The sequence below is a fragment of the Panthera pardus genome, unplaced genomic scaffold (genome assembly GCF_024362965.1).
Source record: "Panthera pardus isolate Hobbes unplaced genomic scaffold, ASM2436296v1 HiC_scaffold_11, whole genome shotgun sequence".
Classification (NCBI taxonomy): Eukaryota; Metazoa; Chordata; class Mammalia; order Carnivora; family Felidae; genus Panthera; species Panthera pardus.
The window spans coordinates 66,790,051-66,802,329 of NW_026526666.1; the positions used below are offsets into that span (position 1 = coordinate 66,790,051).

Below are 12,279 nucleotides of genomic sequence, written 5' to 3' on the forward strand. Positions count from 1 at the left end.
AGGCTCAGAGGTGGCAGGCAGGGAAGGGGGGTAGAAGCACAGCAAAAGAAGTTTTCCTCATTGCTCAGCTGTCAGGCCTTTTCCCATGTCCTAAGGACACAGCACTGGTGCCAACTACCCCACACATAAATACACACCTATAGACTTAAATACACACAAATGTCAAAACATATATTGAAAGCCTTAAAAATATTATCCTAAGTGAAAGGAGCAAGACACACAAGGTCACACATTGTATGATTCCCATTTACATGAAATATCCAAAAGAGGTAAATCCATAGAAACAGAAAGTAGATTAGTGGTTGCCAGGGACTGGAGGGAGAGGGAGTGTGGAGTGACTGTTTAATGGGTACAAGGTTTCCCTTTGGGGTGATGAAGATGTTTTGGAACTAGATGGATGTGATAGTTGCACAACACTGTGAATATACTAAGTGCCACTGAACTGTACAGTTAAAATGGTTAATTTTATGTTATGTCAATTTTACCTCAATTTTTAAAAAACGTATGGAAGCCCATAGACATATTCATTCCACAAACATTTACTGAATGCCTCCCATGTGCCAGGCACTGTACAAAGCACTAGAGATTCAGGGATAATTCCTGCCCTGAAGGACCCATACATGTAAATAGAAACACAGATATGAACCCATGCAGACAAAAATACATGCCTCATGAAGACATACAGACATATTCACTTAACATTCACTTAGCAAATATTTATTGAGTGCTTACCACGTGTCAGGCAATAGGCCAGATGCTGGGCCTACAGTGGGGAACAAATAGACATAATTACTGTCCCCATGGCTTAAGGACACGAACACATAATCATCTACAGAGGCACACCCAAACTGAAGTACATACACACACACACATACCTAAACAAGGACACATCGCAGCCACATATGTTTTGGGTGGAAGAAATGAGCAGTAACACGCAGGCAGGCAAGCATAGCCCCCCGTGCTCCCTGACGTGCACACACATCCCTCATGCAATCAACGGGAATTCCATTAAAAGGCAGATTAAAACTGGCTTGAGATTTCAGAGCCTTCTCAGGAGAGGGGAATAAACAGGCCTCAGTAGAAGGGCCTGGAGCATTGAGGGGAAAAAAAACCCCAAGTCTCACTTAAGTGATTTTTGGCAGAAATCAAATTAACGGCGAGACTATGGACCGCTGACAAGGTGCTCCATCATGCTCTGCTGTGTGAATGTGTTTCTTAGACATGTTGTTTTCATTAGCACTTCATTTGATAATGATAAATGGCATTTTCATTTGAAAGGAAAATATTAAAAAGTTCTGATTTGCAAGAGCAAGTTAGAATAAATGATATTATTATGTTCTGTCACTTGTTTGGCTCAGAGAAAAATAATAATAATGATAACAAAAAACCCCAACAGCTTTCCCTGCTGAAGAAACACAAACATTTTATTTCTCCAGTGAGCCATTTGCTCACCATCAAATCTGTCCTTGGTGCAGAACCTGCCGAAAGAAGATGGTTTAGGATGGTGGTAGAGAAATGCTAGACATCAAAGGCCATTAGGGTGACCTTGGGAAGTCCTTGGGTCCTTGTGCGCTAGGAGGGGGAGGGATTGCTCATTGGCTGAGGATCTGTTGGGACCTGGGATGCACTTTCTTGCTTTTGGGTTAGATTTCAGCTTTCTTTCCACCAATTTATAGAAGCCCAGCCTCCTCTGAACTTACTTCAAGCACCCCAGAGTCATGGTGGTTGACCAAGTCACTGCCCTGCTTACAACCCGTGAAGGGCTCCCCATCAACTCCTTAGACTGGCATCCTAGGCCCTTGGCTACTTGCCCCTGCCCCCAGCATCAACTCACAAATTCCCCCACACTCACTTTATGCTATAGTCACTCCATACCATCCCTTGCATATGCTTTCCTTTCTACCCACATGGCACACAGAGTCTCTGGACATCTCGAGTGAATTCCTACTCATTCTAGCATCTCCCTGTGAGATCTTGTCTGAACTGTCTTCCATGAAGGGACCTTGTTATTGCTTCCCAAGTCTTATTTTTATGTACCTTATCACTGGTGTGAATGCATGAAATGGCCTGGTACAGATGAAAAGCTGCGAGTTATTGGCATGGTGGTGCATTTGGTGCGAGCAGGTGTGGTGAAAGGGAGTGCTGGGGTTGCAGCTGGCCCTAGCCTGTATAGGGCTGTGTGTCTTCAAAATCTCTATGGCCTTGCCTATCCCAAGCTAGTGAGTGCTCCCTACTCTGGCTCCCACAGAACTCTGGACTATCCTGCCCTGTGATCAATCCCATCTTAATGTTTGCAGCTTTCTGGGTCCATAGTTTTGCTCCTTTCTTGCCCCTGGATCGAGAGCTTCTTTAACACAGGGTCTGCTTTGTGTTCTCTTGGTGCTCCCAGGGTCTGGCTCAAGTTCTGCTCAAAGTGAGTATCTGTTAGGTAATCAAGTGAGGAGATGATGGCATGATGGCCTCTCTGAGAAGGGCCTGTCACCTAAACTTAAGTAGAAGTTGTGAAAGTTGAAGGCTGGGGAGAATTGTTGTTGTTTGGGTGACTTTGTTCCTGGTATTTTTTCATATCAATAATGTAACCTTTCTTTTCTCCAGAGGTGAATCAGAGTCAAATAAACTTGTTTGAAAACCTAGCACAGCTCGGTGAGGGTCGATGGCATTAGCATGCATTGGGAGATTTCTAACGTCTGGGTCAGCCTAGGCAACGGATGACTTTCCCTCCTGTCTCCTTTGTTGTAGAGGGAGCTTGGCGTGAGGGGAGAGGGCTGAATCTGCTGCCTCTGGATGGAGTGAGAGCTTCTCAAGGTCAGTGACCACAATAACACAGGACTTTAAGGCTGTCTTTGGTCTTTCTTCCTAATCACTTGACTATTCACTGTCTCATTAGATGGCCTCCAAGAGCCCAGTTCAACTAACATGAGGTGAGCTCCCACAAAGTGCCAAATACCCTACTGGGTACTATTGGCAGGAGAGATAGTACACATCCTATTTTATAGATGAAGAGGCTGAGGTTCAAAGAAGGGAAGAGTCTTGTCTAAGGTCACACAACTGGATGGTGGATGAATCAGGACTAGACTCCAGGTCTGTCTTGCTCTTACCTAGGTTAAGGGTCTCCTTCTCCCATAGCATCCATAGGTATTGAGCCCTGGAATGGGTGCTGGGGGAGTTAAAGGGCTGAGTTAGTTGTGGATATTGGGACAGATAAGAGAATTTGTAGCCTGGCTGAAACTGAAGGTCTCCATAGCCAAGCCCTACTTCTGTCTCCAAAAGTACTTCTGCCTCCTCCCTGCACATCCCACATCTTGACCTGTACTCCAGTCACAACTAGGAGTTCTCTAAGCTGACCCTGCCACCTTCTCCACCCCATGTCTTTGCTCAAGATGTCCCTCCCACTTGGCAAACTCTTCTATCATCTTCACCTGTTAAGGTTCCTAGCATCCTTTAGGATCCAGCTCATATCTCATCTCCTCCAAGAAACCTGCCAGCTGGTTTGTTATCCCCACAGCACTATGAGCCTTGTGGATGTGGACTTCTTGAACTATATCTGACACATAATAAGTGCTCAATAAATGTATATGTAATGACAATAACCATAGTATGTTCACTATTAACATGGTAACACTTGGGCTCCTGGGTGGCTCAGTCGGTTGAGCGACCGACTTCGGCTCAGGTCATGATCTCATGGTTTGTGAGTTCAAGCCCCGCATCGGGCTCTGTGCTGACAGCTCAGAGCCTAGAGTCTGCTTCAGATTCTGTGTCTCCCTCTCTCTGACCCTCCCCCATTCATGCTCTGTCTCTCTCTGTCTCAGAAGTAAATAAACATTTAAAAAAAATTAAAAAAAAAACATGGTAACACTTGCAAAATTTGTCTAGAATGGTGCTTCCAACCAACTTTGGGTCACCTCCTTTGAGAATCTGTTGCTGGGAGTCACAGACCCTCCTGCCACAAAAGCACAGAGGAGTCACATCTTATGCAGAGGTTAAATTCTAAAGATGGTCTGTGAGGCAAAAATCACATGTAATGGAAATTATTCTTGAAAATCCTTTGAATTTCCCCTAAAGTCCGGAGCACATAGTCTACACAGCAGTTAGTTGGTTTACATTTGGAAGCCATGTAGTATAGAAAAGCTTTTCTTTATAAAATGGAATCACCATCCACACAGCAAGATGTTTACCTATAAAAGAGACATGAAGAAAGTCACATTTTTTGCAGGACCAGCATATTTGTGCCTTTACATACAAATTTTAGCATCATCTTTAAGGGGTTCATGGACCTCAAAGCTCAGGCATGAACCTCAAGTTAAGAACTTTTGATATAGAGCTTTAAAATGTGCTCTTACCATGCAGTAGCTTCTTTTAACCCTCAAAGCCATCCTTTGAAATGGATTTCATTGATACTATTGCTACTTTATAGATGAGGAAATTGAGATTCAGAGAGGGAAAATGAATTTTAGTTCGAAGACCTGGTCTCTTGTCCAATGACTTTGTCCAAAGACTCCTCATTCAACTGCTTTGATGGCCACCTTGGAGGGTTGTACTGATCCTTTGTCCACTTGTCAATGGAAAAGGAGGATGTGTGACCTTAGACTAGTTACCTAACCACTCTGAAACTCAGAAGCTCTGTTTGCAAAATAAAGATAATAATATCCACTGAGTAGTGTCCTTGTAGGATTAAATGAGCCATTAGATATGAAATTGCCTGGCAGGGTGCCTAGGATGTTGCAAGGGCTTCCTAAGGGTTAGCCTTTCTTCTCCATCTCTGCTGGCACTCCTGGGAAATCAAACAGATAAAAGTCTTCCTCTGCACAGTGTCATCTCCCCTCCTGACCCCAAAGGTCTTCAAAGAGTTAGAGTCCTGAGCAAAACTGCTTAAGAATATGCAAATTATTTTTCTTGTCTTTGAAATTTCTGGATTTATTGAGCACTGAGTGGAGAGCAGAAGAGCAGGCACCAGAAGTCTGTTCATCACATATTTTGTGTGACTTTGGTTAAGTGTTTTCAATTCAAGAAGTGCTTATGGAAAAATAAATGCCTCATTCAGGCTTTCAAGGTCCTTCATCTCCCTCTGCTTGAGCCCTCCAATGGCTTCCCATTTCACTTAGAGTAAAAGCTCAAGTCTTAACAAGGTCGTATGGAGCCTGGATTAGTCAGGGTCCAGCTGGCAAAACACAACTCACACCAGGTAATCTAGTAGAGATCACTTAATGCAGGGAGTTAGTTACAGAGGTTTTAGAAGAGCTAAAAGAGCAACCAAGGAGGTGAGGCAACTGTGAGATTAGCAAATGAAGGGGCTGCTACTTTCCCTAGGGATGCAGGAATAAAGGGAGGGGCCCAAGGACTGGAGCTGTTCCACCAGAGTCTGAACCTTGGTAGGCTTGTCTGGTGGGAGCTGGAGCCATGGTGGGGGGGGGGGGGGCAGTAGCCCCTGCTAGATATACCACTTGAAATAGAGAGAGTGAGAGATATACTTAGCTTTTATTCCCTCCCTCTCTAATCTGCTAGTGCCTCCCATTGGCCAAATGTAACCAGAAGCCAGAGGGCAAGGGAAAAGTACAGAGAAGAATGATATGAGAGGAAACCAGCCATTGATGGCACAGGACCTTTACAATATGGTGCACCCCTCCTCAGTCTCCTATCATGTCTCTGGTCTCTGGAATCATGTTGGAAATCTCACACTTTGCTCACTCTACTCCAGCCACATTGGCCTCCTCAGGATTCTTTGGATACTCCAGCCCTCTACATTTGCTATTCCTTCCATCTGGATTTTAACCACTAGATATCCACATGGCTCCCTTCCTTGCTTCTATCTCTTTCTAAGAGGGGCCTTCTCTGACCATCCTAATTAAGTTTCCACTCTCCTCCCCCACTCCTTATCTCTTTGTTGCTGTATTCTTCTCTCTAGCTTTTATGACCATTTAACATGTATGTATGCATATAGTTTTAGTGTTCACCTCCTTTCTCTAGAATGTAAACTCCATGAGGGCAGAGATTTTTTTTCTGCTTTGTCTACTGCTGTATCCCCAGTCCCTAGAACAGTGTCTGGAAAATGGTAAATACTCAGTATTTGTTGAGTAAATGAATGGATGAAACAAGATCCAAATACTCCCTCATTTGTATTCATTTGTTCATTCAATAAATTCTCATGCAGTGGAGGGATTGAAGCAGGAAATGTAAGGAAGCAGTCTGAACAATTAGGATGCACTTCTGTTTCCCCATTCATAAGACACTGGGTTAGAGCAGGAGACCTCAAAGGACCCTTCCAGCCTCACCATTCTACAAATTTAAGAGTATTTCCCTGGCAGAAATACTTGGAAGATAAAATTAATCCTCTCCTTAATCAGCGGTTCCCACCTCTGCACGTGACTTGTCAGGGGAACTTTTCTCTGATACTCACATGATGTGGGAACTTGTCACATCTTCCATCTCTGGGAACATCCTCACCTGAAATTGAAAGGTAAATATTTCAGTTGTGAGTCTCTCTGTCATGACTCAAATAATTTTAAAATTGCTTAGATGTCTTTGCCTAACAATGTTCAGATTGTTCTAATGCAGGGGAAAACGGTAGTTTTAGACACAGTAATATTGATAGCAGCTAGTAATTTCCATGTATTTCTCACAGTTATTGGCACTGGGAGGATTATCAAGGAGAACTTTTTAGTTATTAAATAGATGTTCTATGTCAAGGAACTAGCATGGCACCTGGCAATAGAAGGTGCTCACTAGATAATGATGTTTTCAATCATTATTTCCATGGAGTTGGGCTGGAAAATGCTTATTTCCTGGATGCTATAATGTCATCAGGGATCCCAGCTCAAAGGTCCTCAGTAGACCACTTTAGAGCTTAGGAAAATTCACTGCAAGAGTGGCAGAATGTCTGTATAAATGAATTGAAGGTTTATGACTAGGGGTCAGAGGACAGACAGTTCAGTGTTGGCACAATCTTCCTCTCATTCATTCAGCAGATAGTCTCTAGTGCCTTTGTGAGAACAGAATTCCATCCCTGCCCTCAAGCAGCTCCTCATCTAGTCCAAAGGACAATATAATGTGCTGTTAACATCAGTTAATGGGTCTCAGTGCAATGGTAGGGGAAGGTACAGGATGTTTCCATGAGTATTTAGAACATCAAAGGTGTTAGGGTACCTGGGTGGCTCAGTCAGTTAAGTGTCCAACTTCAGCTCAGGTCATGATCTCATAGCTCGTGGGTTCAAGCCCTGCATCAGGCTCTGTGCTGACAGCTCAGAGCCTGGAGCCTGCTTGGGATTCTGTGTCTCCCTCTCTCTCTGCCCCTCCCCTCTGCCCGTCGTGCTCTGTTTCTCTCTCGGTGTCTCAAAACTAAAATAACTTTTTAAAAAATTAAAAAAAAAAAAAAGTACATCAAAGGTGTTTCCAAAACTACATTTTTATTTTTTTTTGAGAGAGAGAGAGAGAGATGAGGGGCAGAGAGAGGGGGAGAGAGAGAATCTTAAGCAGGCTCTGCACTGTCGGTGTGGAGCCTGACACAGGTCTTGATACCATGACCCTAGAGATCATGACCTGAGTCAAAACCCAGCCGGACACTTAACCGACTGAGCCACCCAGGCACCCCCAAAAACTACACCTTGAATCAAGCACAGATTTTGTTTTGTCCCTTCCCTTACCAGTTCTAGCAAAAAGAGAAAAGGAACTAATATGGTAAGCAATTATCATAGCATTTAAAAGACTATATTGTTTATTTATGTGGTCATTTATTGTCTGTTCCATCCTTGAAGGCAGGGAATTTTACTTGTTATGTTAACTGCTTTCTCCCCAGCTTCTAGAGCCAATTTAGGTGCATAATAAGACCCTGATGTGTATTTATTGGTTGATAAACTAGACCAGCCCAGTTTAGGCCACTGTATAGGAAAAAGATATAAAACTGGGCCTTGGTCAAGGGAAAGAAGTTGAAAGAGCCCTGAGGTCCTTGAAGTCAATGGGGTCCATGGTCATTGAGAGCTGTGCGTATGGGACAAGGTTGCAGAGATCAGAGGTGTGGCCAGATCGTAGAAGTCTTGAATGCCAGTCAGGCCAAGCATCTTGACCTGTGTTCTAAGGCCCTAGAGAGACACAGAAATATTTTTAACTGGATTGAGGCCTTCTCAGTCTCCTGCTCCATGACCTTCTCTTTCTTTCCAAAGAGCTTTCCAAGTTTCTTTGGTGTTGCTTGCTTTATTTGGATTGGCCCAGAGTTATTTGGGAGTTCTGTAACCAGCAGAAGTCCTTCAGCACGTGAAAGAAATCCAGTTATCTGCTCCCCCTTCCCTAAATTCAACTCAACCTAACCCAAGCCCACATTCTTCCTGTAATTAAACCCAAACTCCAGCTAAATTAGGCAAATATTTTATTTTATTTTTATTTATTTATTTAAATAAATTTTTTTTAATGTTTATTTGTTATTGAGAGACAGAGATAGAGCATGAGCATGGGAGGGGCAGAGAGACAGGGAGACACAGAATCCAAAGCAGGCTCCAGGCTCCAGGCTCCAAGCTGTCAGCACAGAGCCCGACGGGGACTCAAACTCACAAACTGCGAGATCATGACCTGAGCTGAAGTCGGATGCCTAACCGACTGAGCCACCCAGGTGTCCCTAGGCAAGTATTTTAAAATGGTAACTCAAAAAAGGGTGTTTTAGTAATTGTGTGATGAAGATGTCAGATCTCTGTCATCTCATTGCAGCCTGAAGGATAGTTGAGAGGGAAGTCACTTTGAGAGATTTTAATAATGTGTCCAATTCTTAATGTGTATGAGGATGATGACAACTGGATGTCAGCTTCAGAGAGGAAGGGTCAAATCTGCTTTGGTATGTCTGTGCTACCTGCCTTGTATCTCAGGGTCTTAAAAAAAATTATTGACAAAACTCTATATTCATTGACAAACATTTCTTAAGCATTTACTAAGTTCCAGACATTGTCCTAGATGCTGGGACCAGGGAATCTGTGTTCATAAGAAGCCAAATCTTTGCCACAAGGACCTTTTCATCTAGTAGGGAAGATTTGACACAGGCCTTACGATCATCACAAAGAGTTTTCTTTATTTATCAGGTGTGATTTATGTATATTTTTTCATTTAGCCCTCACAGAAACCCATTGAAGTTGATACTTTTATTTACATTTTATTAGAAAAGGAAACTAACTGTTGTTAGATCAGTAAGTGGTACAGTGGGAATTTGAACTTTGGTCTGACCCCAAATCCATGCTCTTTCCACAGTGGCTGTGTCTTGCTTTAGAGATCTGGTGTGCGTATAGGGAGTAGAGCAGGAGAAGGGCAGTCACACAGCACATCAGAAATCATTAGGAATGATGAAGGTACAAATGGAAGCTGGCTCAAATTCCATAACTGTGACCAGGACCAACATGCACTAGACACTCACTATGTGCTCCCCCAAGTGCTAAATCATTGAATCCTTTCAACAGTCTGATAAGGTAACTATTCTTAAATTTCTACCTGTAGGGGCAAATGTGCCTTAGAGGTCCCCTCCCTCTAGCTGTGTCAGATGAGGCAAATATCCCTGGAGGAGGTAGTGAGACTTAGCGGAAAGAGTTTATAAGTTTTGGAGTCAGACAGACTGGACTAGAATCCCACCTTCCCTGCGGCCAAGCTGACGATGCTGGAAAATTGCATCTGACAACTCCGCACCTCTGATTTCTTACCTGTAAAATGGGAAAATACTGTGTGCTTCAAAGAGGTGTTAGGAGGATTACAGAGAATGTATTCAAGCCTCTGGCTCCTGGTCTGTACTCACAAAAAAGCAGCCATTTTTATTATCTCTGCTCTGAGCTCCCAGACCCCATCCCTGGGCCAGGCCTGGCCATATTAGCATGTGGAGTCTATTCTTTTCCCTGACCTGCTTCAGCTTCCCTTGAGCAGCCCTAGGCAACTGTCTGAAAGTGGAGGAGGAGGTGCTGCCTGTAGCCACCACCCTGCCCAGCTGGTGATGACCTGGAACGCCAGCCTGGCTCTCTTAAGTCACCAAGGCACATGGGACCGGTCAGCCTGATTCAGATGTCTTACTCCTTTTGTAATTCTTCTCGGGGGTGTCCTGACCTCAAGACAGCAGTGGCTACAGTTGCTTTCATTTTATATTTAGCTCTCCCTGAGCAGAGAGATGGGGTGTGGCAAGCCTTAGCAGAGGGAGAAGGAGGGGGAGAGTTAATGGCCAGGGCAGGAGTGGGGATACGCAAAGTGAGCCCTCACTTGAGGGCCTTGACAGGACAGAATTTCCATCTCCAGGTACTCTTCTGTCAGCAGGTCACTTCTCAACGGGTCTTCTCGAATGCCAGGAACTTGGCTGGAATCTTGGCTGGAAAGCCTCAGGCAACGCTAGGAAATACTTTTTAATTTATACCATAGCAAAACAGCCTGTGCTGATTTTAACCATATTTATCCTCTTTAAGTGCAAACCATTCCTAGCTTTCCCTTTTGCTTAGTCCAAGTCTTTAACAATCTGGTTAAAATGCCCCCTAAGCTCTGGCAGTGACACCTCTGAAGGTCCCTGGCTAACCTCATGTGAATCTAAAGACAATGGTACAAGGTAAACAGATCAGAAGTGGTTATCCCTAGATTATAGATGTGGAGTTCAGAGAGGGAGAGATACTTGCTAGAGGTCACATAGTGTATAAGCCTAGCAGAACAGGGAGCCAGCTCCTCAGGTCTTAACATTACTCCACATTTTTTATTTTGAAAGTTGACAAGACAAATGAACTCAGTGACCTTGGAATAAAATCCACATTCTTTTTTTTTTTTTTTGAGGACTTTATTTATTTAATATGAAATTTATTGTCAAATTGGTTTCCATACAACACCCAGTGCTCATCCCAACAGGTGCCCTCCTCAATGCCCATCACCCACCCTCCCCACCTTCCCACCCTCCATCAACCCTCAGTTTATTCTTAGTTTTTAAGAGTCTCTTATGGTTTGGCTCCCTCCCTCTCTAACTTTTTTTTTCCCTTCCCCTCCCCCATGGTCTTCTGTTAAGTGTCTCAGGATCCACATAAGAGTAAAATCCACATTCCTAACTAAGGTCTGCAAAAGCCTGCATGATCTGGCCCTGCTTAGCAATCCAGAGTCTGCTGGCACCTCTGTTTCTTCCCTCACTGTTCTTCTGCCCCTTTTGTCCATTCGTTTCTTTCCCAGATCCCCTCAAACTCTCCCCACCTCCAGGCCTTTGCACTGATGTTCTTTGCTTGGCCCTTCCACAATGACTCCTTCTCATCCTTCAGGTTCCATTTCAAAGTCGTTTTCTGAGGGAGAAGACCTCTACCCTAAGTAGAACCCCTCTGTTATTTTCTCCCACAGCACCTTCCTTCTCAGCCTTTATCCAATCTGTAATTATTTATTAATGAGCATATGGATGAATAACTTGGTGCCCAAGACATTCATCGCTATTAATTTAATTATTCATTTATTTAGCAAATATTTATTAAGCACCTACTAAGTGCCATTCTTTCAGGAGCTGAGGTCATAATAGTGAACAAAATAGGTACCAATCTCTACATGAAGGGGAAATTTTCTAAAGGATAGAAGAAAAGCAAATGGAGTTAGTGTTACCCCAAGTGTTTTGGCTTGAGCGACTGGTAGGATGGTGCTGCCATTTGCTGAAATGGTGAAGAGAGCAGGTTGGGTGGACAGGAGGGTAAAAAGCTATTCTTTTTTTGTTAAGTATAAGATGTCCTTAAGACAGTCAGGTGGAGATGTCAACTTGGCAATTGTGTATTTGGCTCCAGAGTTCAGGGCAGAGATCTGGGCTGGAAATACACATGAGAATCATCTGAACATTAATTATACTAAAAGCCATGACCCTGGATGAGTGATCCTGGGGAGTGAATGTAGTTAGAGAAAAGGCCCAAGAAACCAGCCTTCAACATTTAGAGGTCAAAGAAATGAAGAAGAAACTGAGAGATGGCCAGAAAAGTAGGGTAGGAAGCAGGGTCTTTGCTTGAGAATGAAGATGGGGGAGGGGGAATTGGAAATTTGAAAAGTGAGGAGAAAGCAGGAAAGCACCATCCAAGAGGGAGGGAGAGAAAATGAATTAGAGAAACAGTGCTACTGCAAGTAGTCTTGGGGCCCCTGTGAGGCTAGTGGTCCCTAATTTAAAGGGAGACTGAGGGGCATTAGCATGTATTTTCCTCTTGTCATGTGCAGCTGTGAAGGTGCAGGAGAAGAGTAGCTGGAGAGCTAGCAGGTGCAGTGGAATGAGGGCTGGCCAGGATATCGAGAATGCATGCAAGGCAGGGTTAGATGTTTGATCTTGGAATTTACACTGGC

At 43.8% G+C, this 12,279-nt stretch overlaps 1 long non-coding RNA gene across 1 annotated transcript in view; it reads left to right on the top strand.

The window, feature by feature from the left end:
* The first annotated feature begins 2,737 nt into the window (after positions 1-2,737).
* The window catches only part of LOC109266905 (uncharacterized), a 30,612-nt gene continuing 21,070 nt past the window's right edge, over positions 2,738-12,279 (top strand). Inside the window, exon 1 of the long non-coding RNA XR_002079910.1 lies at positions 2,738-2,805. This is a non-coding gene — a long non-coding RNA (uncharacterized LOC109266905). The remainder of the gene's footprint in view (positions 2,806-12,279) is intronic.